Genomic DNA, 11,475 nt, shown 5'->3' with positions numbered 1-11,475 from the left:
GAGCACACACATAACACGCAAACATTTGTTGTTGTTTGTTTTGTAGTTGTTGCTCTTTGATTAGAGAATATACATAATTTAATGAAAATGTTTTATAGTCTTTGCAACTTTAAATGACCATGATGGACCATATCAATTCTCTGTTGTCTTGTTGAAGGGCATGTTCATATTTGGTGATGCCCATTTTTAGTTTTTACTCCCTCACGCAGAACTGAAGCTGAACTCAATGCTTGTGAATAAACTGCTCAAGATGCTTAGTAGGGATGAGCCGAGTATCCGGATTGAATAAAAGCCTCAGCTGACCATGGCTGTGTTCTGTGTAGTCACATCGCCCCCCCGCCCCCTCTCTCTCTTACACACACACACACACACACACACACACACTCACACATACCAGTGTGTAAATAAAAAAAGAACCAAAACACAAAAAAAAATCACACTCATCATAAAAAAATTAAAAGAAAAAAAAAAGTTATATTGAGTATGAAACTCTTCATTATTTTACTTCATTAATGCAAACGTTCTGTATATATATGTTGGTTACCATGACAACACCATTGATTGAAGCTTGCTGTCATGTAAATAGTTTTTCTATCAGCAAAATATAATCAATTTCTAATCAACTCATATCAATTGCATGCTTAAATATAACATACTGTTAACGCCCCGCCCATTTTCAAGACAACCCGACTCATTTCCGGGTTAAATTCTGTCCAATTCCGGGTAGGCCCCACCCAGTCAGAGTACAGATACGGATACAGATATTAATGTGGTAAACAGAGACAGAATGCTGTACTCGCTCTCCCTAATGCTTAGTGTCGACTCTTTCTTTGACAGTAGAGGGCCGACAATGTAACAATGCTCTGTCTTGTGCATCTGCCATGCCTCTGTCTAGGGTCGTCTCTTCTCCTACCCAGACACACACAGACACCGACTGGAGCCAACTACCTGCAGATCCCCTCACGGCCCCTTCAGGGCCCGTGTGACAACTACCCAGCGTGATGGTCCATGTGCATGTAGACAACCAAGTGTAGTCATAGTCCAGTCTATGTGTCTGTTTTTGTGGCTATGTATGTGTTTCTTTGTGCGAACAATAACAAGGACAGATGGTTAACTGCAGAGTTGGTCACCACAGTGTACACAAAGCAACACTCCACCACAAATGCATACCAGGGTTGCCCAAAAGGTGTCTCCATTTGGACTGTATCACATGTGTCCTTTCCTAATGAATATACAAGACTAACAGCTGAAAAATTGATAACTTGCATACTATACAACATTCACCAGCATGTCATTGTGTTTGGCATCCTGTCTATTTACTGATCATAAAATCAACTATACTCACTATAATGACACTTCTTTTTAATTCCAGCTAGTTGTCTTTGAGAATTCAACCCTTAGAGCATTTCTTTCTTCCTATCCGACTCACTAATGTTTGGTCGGTCCGGCCTCTAGGAGCTCCAAACTACTATCCCAACAGCTTCAGTGCCCCAGAAACACGCCTCAGTTTGTGGAGTCCACAGTTCCAGGTGTCTCCAGATGTGGCCGCTAAAACAGTGCAGATGAGATAATTTCACACAGGTAAAGATAACCTCACACTAAGGTGCCCACAATACAAGTGTTTGAGTTCTGTAATAAAATATTCATTCACACACTTCACACCTGTACTCTGTTGTGCCAGTATTAAGGTCACCAAAAGAGCCAGTACTATTATTTATTCTTGTTTACTTCTTGCAAACTTTCTTGAACAGCCTTCCTATAAATTATAACTCTATAAGCACTAAATAACACAGTCTTGTCCTTTCAAACAATATACAGTGTTGTTTACTAGGGTTCGGGGTGGAAGTCGATACAGTAATCTGATCACGATATTTTTTTGGCAACACTGTATCAATATACACAGAAGCCAGTACGATCTTTTATTATATATGTGTTGGTCATTTTGTCTGCTTGACATCCTGTTTGGCATAAATAAAATTTAAGTGAGATGAACAAACATAAGTGTTTCTTTTTAGATAAAACATATGTTAAAAGTTTTCTTTTGGGGACATAATTTGAAATTCTGATGTTGCGAATATTGCAATATGTTAAAATCACAATTAGATCTTATTATATATTGTGTTGGGAGGTGGGGTGGCGTGGCCAAATGAAGCTTTGTGAACCAGTGTCTTTATTTTCTGAGCCCACTAGATTGCGTTCTTGGTTTTAAGAGAAAGGCCTAAGCAGTGGTTCCCAAACTTTTTCAGCTCAAGACCCAAAAGAAATTTGGTGTCTCCCCGGGACCCAAATTTACAAAATACACCATGATCATTGTAACATCTACATTTTTAAACTGTGGACAAAAGACGGAACAAACCATGAATTTAAATGTATATGAAGTATATTTATTCCATATAAAAGTAAACAAAAACAGAAAGGTCTCTATTCTCTCCTGTGTCTCACCCGTTTCTCAACTCATTTTCTATCCCCTCCTAGGATAAGAGAGAGAGAAGAAACCTCCACAGCATCTGAGCTGAACAGACCAGTGTAGCAAAAAGAACGCTCATTCACAAAGATTACTATGCATTTTACTCTGCCAATTGGACCAATCAAACGGGTCTGACCCATTTGGGTCCCGACCCTAAGTTTGGAACATTGGCCTAAGGCATTGCAATTCAGTGTATTCTCAACCTTTTGTTCAACAGAGCATGGCTCAAAAAATAAAGCCACTGGTTCATGAGCTTCATTTGGCCATCACTAGTGGCCTGCCTGCAAGCACAGCCCACACAGCGGCAAACAGCACAAAAACACATTTTCACAGAAATGAGTGATTTATCCCCAAGCCTGTTAGGTAATCTTCAAGGAATTATCAAAAGCAACACATATGTGTATATATAATAATAAATAATAATAAAATGCCGTTTGCTCCGCTTTTCTTGATGTGTAAATAAGCAACGGTTTAACAGGTTTCCCTAATGCTGCTAGGAATGCTGTTTTAACCTTGTAGATTGTTATGCTGCCCGAGGTGGCCATCAAAATTTGTGATACTGCTTTGACATAAGACGCCCAAAAGAAAATAAATAATCTAATACAGTAATGCAAACATTCACAGTGGTAAAGGGGCAGTCAGTCAGATTTGTACTGCTTCTTTCTTAGTTTATGGCAGTGTACCCTTTAGTTTGTCAGAATAGGTTCTCCGATTTACATAAAATCTTTTTAATCCACAATTTCTTTATAGAATTCGCCTAAATGAATTTCATGTTGTCTTGATTCCCTTGACCAGGTTGTAAATTTTTGTGTTGCAGGTGAGTACCTTCTAACACAGGTGCTGAACGAAGAGGAGCGCCAGAGACTTTGCCAGAACATGGCAGGAGCCCTGAAGGGAGCCCAGCTCTTCATCCAAAAACGCATGGTGAGTCCACATCACCTTATGGTATCCACAGTCTGCGTCACCATGTATTTTGGAATATTCAGTAGATATTTACATCTTTTAAAAGGATAGTTTTCTGTTGGGTTGGTGGCACGGTTGCATTTGTTTAGATATTCTTCACCAGAGGATGTAGCCTTGTGATAACCAAATTTGAGCCTGACCGATTAAGGATTATAAGACTGATACAATATTTGTTATTTAAAAATCCATATATCAGCCTATAATATATATATATATATATATATTATTATATATATATATATATAATATATATATATATATATTTAAAAAAATATAAACAAAATTTTTAAAAAATCCAGAAACGTGTTAAAAAAAACAGATTTTCATAATATAGTTATTAGCATCCACTGGACAAACTATGCAATGATTTTGTTTCCTTTTTTTTACGTTTTTTGAAATTGGCCATTATGAATGCCAAAACACTGGCCCGTAGTATATAGGTCGGGCTCTAAACAAATGTACCAGTGAGTCTGTGCTCAGGTAAGCCTGGGTTTTGTCTTTGTAAGGTTAGACGTGTGTTTTTGTTTTTCGCACAATTCATTGTGGTACACCTTAATTGGAATTGCCAAATTCCTTGTAACCGCGAACTCCCCCGCTCACAAGTGTTCATCTGCATGTACTGCTCACTCTGCAGTGACACAAGCAGGTTAAAGTTGTTAAAGTTTCCCTTTAAATCACTGGAATTTGTTCCACAAGTTTGGTGCAAAGTATATAATAACTTCTCTGATGTTTAATCTTACTCTCAGTACAGTGGCTTTCCTAGCAGAGGACTAAGCAAGTCTGGTTGTTTATATTGTACAAGCGGGTTAGTATGTATTGGGCTTAAAGGCATTTGGTGATTTAACAGTGACTTTATTTTTTGCCCCTCTTGGTTTAGAGAAGGTTTTGGGACATGCATAGTTACTAGTCAGTCAGAGCACAGAGGGAGTTTTTCAGTGGATAAAGAAGTCAGGGAAGCTGACACCGTTATGCAAGTTTATTTTTTTTAAAGAAGTGAACTAAATGCAACTAAATCTCATCTAGATTATTGTGTGGTCCACCATAGTAGCATACAGAGAGCTACTGGAATGTTTAAACTAGTACAATACATTTACAGTGAGATTGTCTAAGTTTTATTCGTCTATGCCTCCCTCACCCCCCTTACCGTCAACAAACCACAACAACTGAAACCCAAGTGGTTTTGTTTGGAAGTGGGTACATTTCTCACAAGTCTGTGCATCATTTTCCACTGTGGTCATGTTAGTTTTTTCACTTTGCAAAAAAGGATCCAGCACACGTTAGAAACTGTGTCAACTTATAATAAAGAAGGTTGAGAAACCAAGTTTTTCTCTAAAAATCAATAACTAAATGCTAATCTGTTTGTCTGGTCACTGTCATCAATCCCACACACAATACAGTTCACCTGACAACAGGTATCCGATTCTGATGTGAAATTTAGCTAAATCCTCATTGTTGCTCAGCTTTTTTCTATAGATTCCTGCCCATTCAGAACGGCTAAAATAACACAGGAACAAAAGATACAGACCAAAATGAAATATCAAAATGGTTCTTTACAGTTAAACAGTTGTACATTTTATTCCCAACGTGTATATATTAAATTAGGTCATATCCATATTATTTCATGTATGTTGTCCTGTTATTTCATGTATATTCTGTATGTGTTCTGTGTCTGATATTTTGCTGCTGCACTGGAATTTTCAATTTTTTGGGGATCAATAAAATCTACCTATCTTTAATATGGCAGCTAATACTTTAGTTATGGTAAGGAGCAAAAAAAAAAAGTTTTCAAGGTTTTAGGTCTTATTGTCTGATTCTGGGTGCAGGTCGAGAACTTTGAAGGCTGCATCCAGACTATGGAATAGGGTTCAGCCCTCCTAACAAGTTCAATGCGAAGGCCCAGAAGGTAAACACAGTACCATTCAGGTCTAACAAAATGTTTCCTCCAGTCTTAAATGAGTGGGCGTGCCATCTTCCAGGGATGCAATTGTGGTCAGTCTATCATCCCTCCACCACCTTGGTTCAGGTTGTCAAAAAACGCCATCATGACTTTCACATTTCGGACTTTGAGTGTATGTTCTCCAATTATTGGACGGATTGCCACCCAATTGGTACCAGCAGTCAGTTCCCTGGGATGGACCTTCAAAACTAATTCTTTGCCATTGACTTCAGCTGTACTTTGGTGTAGTGCTAAATTGCTATGTAGGCATGCTAACTAGGGTGCACAATATTGACAAATTGTGATATTGCAATATAGATTATGAATATTGCAATATCAATATTAATAAGTTTCATAATTTTCCAATTTGAATAACATTCCAAATATGTGGTTGGTACTACTCAAGTGTTTAATTTCAAATGGATGACAAAACCCTCTTACAAGCGTAGCAAAGGTGAAGTGATGCCACTGTGTATTTTTAAATGGAACCTTTAAATGGATAAGATACCACTTCTTTGATCACTGGGGAGAAGTATACAGTCATTTATCAATAAAGGATAATGTAAAAATATGTGAACTAATACCAACACCAGACACGTTGCTCAGAGGACAAGTTTAAAATTTGTTTTGTTTTCAAAACATGCCATAATGCCACCGTCTAATTGTTGACTACCGTGTGTATCCATTTTTTTTTTGTTCCTTTAACTTTGTTTTTCAGAACACAAGTCTGCATGTTTACAGCCGTCCAGGAGCCATCGCTGCGTCCTCCAAGATGTGATGCCTTAACTTCACCCCGGTGCGGCCCCGTCATTTAGAACTTCTGTGATTTCCCAATGCTAATACCTTGGACTCAACTCTCCAATTACTAACATGACTGAAACTAACCTTGTAGTGTAACCGTTGGGGTTAGTTAATTTCTAATACAGCCGACCCAACCTGTTGATTTTCTTCAACATTCTCAAAGCTTGTTGTTTTCTAGAGATATAGATATAAGAGGTTCTGGATCTCTGATAAAATTCGTGAGGTTAATTTGTAATTGTGATTGAACAGCCATTTAGAAAAAAAATCCCCAGTTGTTTTTTACAATTTAAAACCAATTTTGTCCTTGACTGTTTATACCTGGTTAAAAAACAAAAAAATGCTAATTTGAGTGCTTAAGATTAACCACATAAAGGCCTTGAAACTCATTTAGCATTTTGATTGCATCAAAAATAGCACTAGCACTACGTAGAGACTCAGATACACCATTGCTCTGTCCACACTTATTATGCATGTGCTCATGGTGTCCAATCGGGGCTGTGAGCGACTGAGATGGATGCTAGAGAGACGGAAGTGACAAATCAGGGCGAGTCCCGGCAGAAAGCGTGCGTGTGCTGTGGTTATTGTATTTCTGTATTTCAAGCGCTTTGAGCAGTTGTTAAGACTGGAAAAGCGCTATAAAAATACAGCACATTTACATTCTTGACACTCTTCTGTGTCTTTTGTGGTTGTTCAGCATTTTGTAGCAATGTCATCCAACAGACGGAAATCTGCTACTTTATCTTAAATGCCTGACCAAAGTGCACCACATTTCAGTTTTTATTTGAAAACAGTGTATCATTTTCCTTCCATATCCCAATTATGCGCTGCTTTGTGTGTGCTCTATCACATAAAATCACAATGAAATACATACATTTGTGGTTGAATGTGGAAAATGCGAGGGGTTTGAATGCTTTTGCAAGCCTTTGTGTATGCAATATCAGTTTTGGTTAGTTATCAGACATAATTACAAAACAATTATTTAAATAGTAGAGAAATAACAAGATACCTGTCAGGCTTGTGTTCCATGTTGGCGTCAGCACATGTTTGTCCAATGCAATGCATGAGAATAAGTTTGGAGATGAGTAATACTAAAAACAAATACAGATTATTCTAACCTTTAAACTGCAAGAATCAGTAATGAATTGCTCTCAGTTCAAAGTTGTCGTTTTCACCTGTGACTAGGTTGCACATCGTAATCTCATGGTCAAAGATGAAATTAACAGCTAAGTAGAATGGCATTAAAATAAATAAGTGCCCAAAATGTAATTTTCTGTTTTGGTCTTGATTCACACTGATTTGCTAATTTGTGTATTAGATTGTTTGATCTAGAGGTATCCCATCCTACATCATCAGAAATAAATTTTGGCCTAGTTTGTACATTAAAACAGGTTGAAAGTGATGCCCTGGGTCTTTAAAATTTATAAAACTAACAACAAATACATTCACGAAGCAACTCAACAACGAATTATGACAAACAATAGAAGAAAGACTAAAACGGGTTTCCGCTTCTTGCGTTTGGGGGGGGGGGGGGATACGGACACCGTGCATGTCCTTTAATCCTCGAGCTTACTTATTTTTTCATTGCCAGGCCTTCCTCCACAGCGCTGCAAAGGAGGGTCTGGCGAGTCTGCACCGTATTCTGGATTGGTTTATGGCATTTCTTTAAACCAATCGCAATCGTTTAAGCCCCCTGCTGCAGAAATAGCCTCTGGAGGAATTGTATTGGTGGAACATTTACCCCTATGTTTGCTTTAACCCAGGCATGTAAAGTACTAGAGACCCAGACTTGAGTAAAGGTACAATGCTCTATCAAAAAAGTGGAAAGTTTGAATATGATGGTTTATGATTATGATAGTCTAAGGATACTCAAAATTCTTTTGGGCTGTAGCAGCAGTACGAGGACAGGAACGTACAACACCCAGCATGTTAACCGCGGGTACAAGTTAGCTAGCGTTACTGATCGCTTAACTTACCTTGATATGGTTCTTCAAAGTAACGTGAATTTCTGAAGGTCATTATTTTGCAATCTTTTAGTAGGCAGAGTTGACATTTTCATTCTCTAGGTTTTTTTGTTCACTCCAAATGAAAATATCAACTCTAAGTGGGACAGGGTGGTCTCCTTCCTCACCGTAATGACAACTCGAAGTTGAAGATGTTGAAGGTGTTTCTGGTTCTTCCATCTCAAAACAAACAACAAAGCTCAGTTCTCTCAACGCAAGCTGGCAGCAGAGCGATAGGCAAACGAGAGCATGCACTGTCTTCTTCTAAGACCGCTTGATTCGCAAATGATTAACTAGCTTTATCAAACCTGCTGAGCATCTACCAGATCAGTTATAATGTGGTTTGGAATGGTTCCTAAATTTTATAATTGTAAAGAGTAATTATGCAGCACAAAAAGAATGTATTGGAAATAACAAACTCATTGAACATATGAGTACAGTGGAAGTAGAAGACAAAAATTATACTCCAGTAGAGTACAGATACCTTTTAGTAGGCTACTTAAGTACAATAGTGAAGTATTATACTTTGTTACTACTAAAATCTGTGTTTACCTTATATGTTTAAAAAAAAAAAAAAAAAAAAAAAGATCAATATGCCCATCCTCCAAAAAACTTCAAAGGGCGATCACACCCCCCTTTTGACAGTTGAGTTGTTGCACCACTTCAGCAGCCCGCACTCAACTACTAGAGTTGAGCTGACAGCAATGATCTCCAGTTACCCGGCTGAGAATGTTCCACTACAGGGGAGGTATGACGGTCTCCCTGGAGGATCTGCAGTGATTCAGCACACCACTGTGAACATGACCCCCGAGCCCCAAGGACCACATCATCTGGTCCCTCTGCTGCTTTCTCTACTCAAACCCCTGCTGCCTCGGCTGGCAGCTCTCATTCTCTATCAAGGTGAGTTTCATTCACTGGAATCTATCAAGAATATTGAAAAAAAAAAACTTTAATACCTTGCAATCTCAAATAGTAGTTCTTACAAATGAGAGATGTGTGTTGTGGAAAACAAAGGTTTTATTTTTTTTGCGAACATTTTTGCAGACAATTGACACACAGCCCTCAGTGGACCATGTCAGAATCATTCTGAGAATGGGTAATTGAGGGAGAAGCGATATCCATCTAAGAATTTGGAGATTCTTGGGCTAAAAATTACAATTGAGCTACTGAAATAATAAATACTTTATTATAATTATGAAAAGAAAAAAAAAACATCACTAAAGAGAAAAGATATTCAAATATGTGACAAACTTTCCTAGATTGAGATGATCATTCATGCTTTTATCTCGTCTCGCTTAAACTATTGTAACAGTCTTTTATTTGCCTTATAAGAAGGATCTTTGTCGTCTCCAGACTGTCCAAATTTGCTGCTAGGCTTTTAACCCACACGAGTAAAGGGGCACTATTACTCCAGTTTTAGCTTCACTTCATTGGTTACCAGCGATATTTAGAATGCACTTCAAAATTTTGGTCCTAACTTTTAGAGCCTACAAGGACAGGCACCCCCATACATCTCAGACCTGATACAGCTGCGTACATTCTCACGTGTCTGAGATCAACAGGCCAGAGACTATATTGTCCCCACACTTTTTAAAACTAGGGGGACCGCTCTTTTCAAGTTGTGCACCTAGGTTGTGGAACGCTTTGCCTCCTTCCATGTCGCTGCTTAGATTGTGTGGTAAATTTAAAACTCAGTTGAAATCTCTGCTTTTTAAAGGGCTTTTAACTAGATTGTAGGGTGGTAGGCTGGTCTTAGTGTACGTGTATTCTTTTGTTTTTGTGATGTATTGTATTTATGAGAGTTGTTAAATGTTTTCTTTTGTTGTGAAGCACTTTGTGATCTTCATCTGAGAAAAGGGCTATACAAATAAATTTTACTTACTTACTTAGATATTTTTGGAGATGAAGATGTATTATAAGATTCATGCAAAGAAAACTATATATGGGAAAATGGAAAATGGGTGGAGAAGGTAGAAAGCAATCTCATTTGCAGCATGAACATACAGCAAACATGAATCTAAAGCTTTTGCAGACACGTATACCACCCCTTTTGACAGTTGATTGTTGCAACAACTTCAGCACCCGCACTCTAACTACTAGAGTTGAGCTGACAGCATGAATCCTCCATGTTACCCGGCTGAGAATGTTCCACTACAGGGGAGGTATGACCGTCCCCTGAATCTGCAGTGATTCAGCACACCACTGTGAACATGACCCCCGAGCCCCCCAAGGACCACATCATCTGGTCCCTCTGCTGCTTTCTCTACTCAAACCCCTGCTGCCTCGGGCTGGCAGCGCTCATCTTCTCTATCAAGGTGAGTTTCATTCACTGAGAATCTATCAGAATATTGAAAAAAAAACTTTAATCCTTGCAATCTTCAATAGTAGTTCTTACAAATGAGAGATGTGGTTAGTGGAAAAAAGTTATATTTTTTTGCCAGATAAATAACACACAGCCCTCAGTTGGGCCATGTCAAGAATCATTCTGAGGATGGAATTGAGGGGGAAGCTATCTAAGATTTTGGAGTTCTTAGGGCTGAAAAATTACAATTGACTCATAAATAAATATTATAATACTTAGGAAAAAAAAAACATGAATAAAAAGACCAGATATTTCCAATGTGTTACAACTTGCTGGACATTGTGGTCCCGCTGCCTCAACATCTGGGCCACAGTCCTGTTTTCCATCACTGTCCTTATAACCATTATTATTATGATTGTCATAATTGTACAGGTGTCCAGTGGTTACAGCAGTTACTACACAAACAGTTATGATCCCTATTACAGAGGCTAAATTTGAAATGCAGAAATATTTAAGTTGCTGCTCCTGTGGCTTGGTGATACTTGTGTTACACTGAATTAACGCTCATGTCCCAATTTATAACCTTGTACACCTTTTTACTTACTGTACACCCTCAAGCAAAGAGATACTATATTTCTATTTGTGTTACAAAGGCTAAAATGGAACTCATCCATGTATCATTAACTGCTGTCTGCAGTCAAGTTTGAATGCCAGACTTTTTTTTTATTCAACTGAAATTTCCGCTTGCATGATCTTCGTCTCAGCAATTGTTTAAGTTCTGTTTTCCAATAAACGGAAGTTTCGTAACTGTGAACTGTGCTTGTGAAATTTTGAGGATTAAAAAAAAGGTTGCAGTTGTACACACACTTGCATTGGATTCCACAACTATAGTGCAACTGTAGCCGACTGCAGGGACAGGAAGAGGATTTTAATAAAAGCCCTGCTGTGCCGTGTGTATCATCAAATACAGTTGTTAGATAAATGTGCTGTATTTATATAACGCTTT

This window comes from Etheostoma spectabile, chromosome 8, assembly GCF_008692095.1.
Source record: "Etheostoma spectabile isolate EspeVRDwgs_2016 chromosome 8, UIUC_Espe_1.0, whole genome shotgun sequence".
Lineage (NCBI taxonomy): Eukaryota > Metazoa > Chordata > Actinopteri > Perciformes > Percidae > Etheostoma > Etheostoma spectabile.
This window is presented reverse-complemented; position numbering follows the sequence as displayed.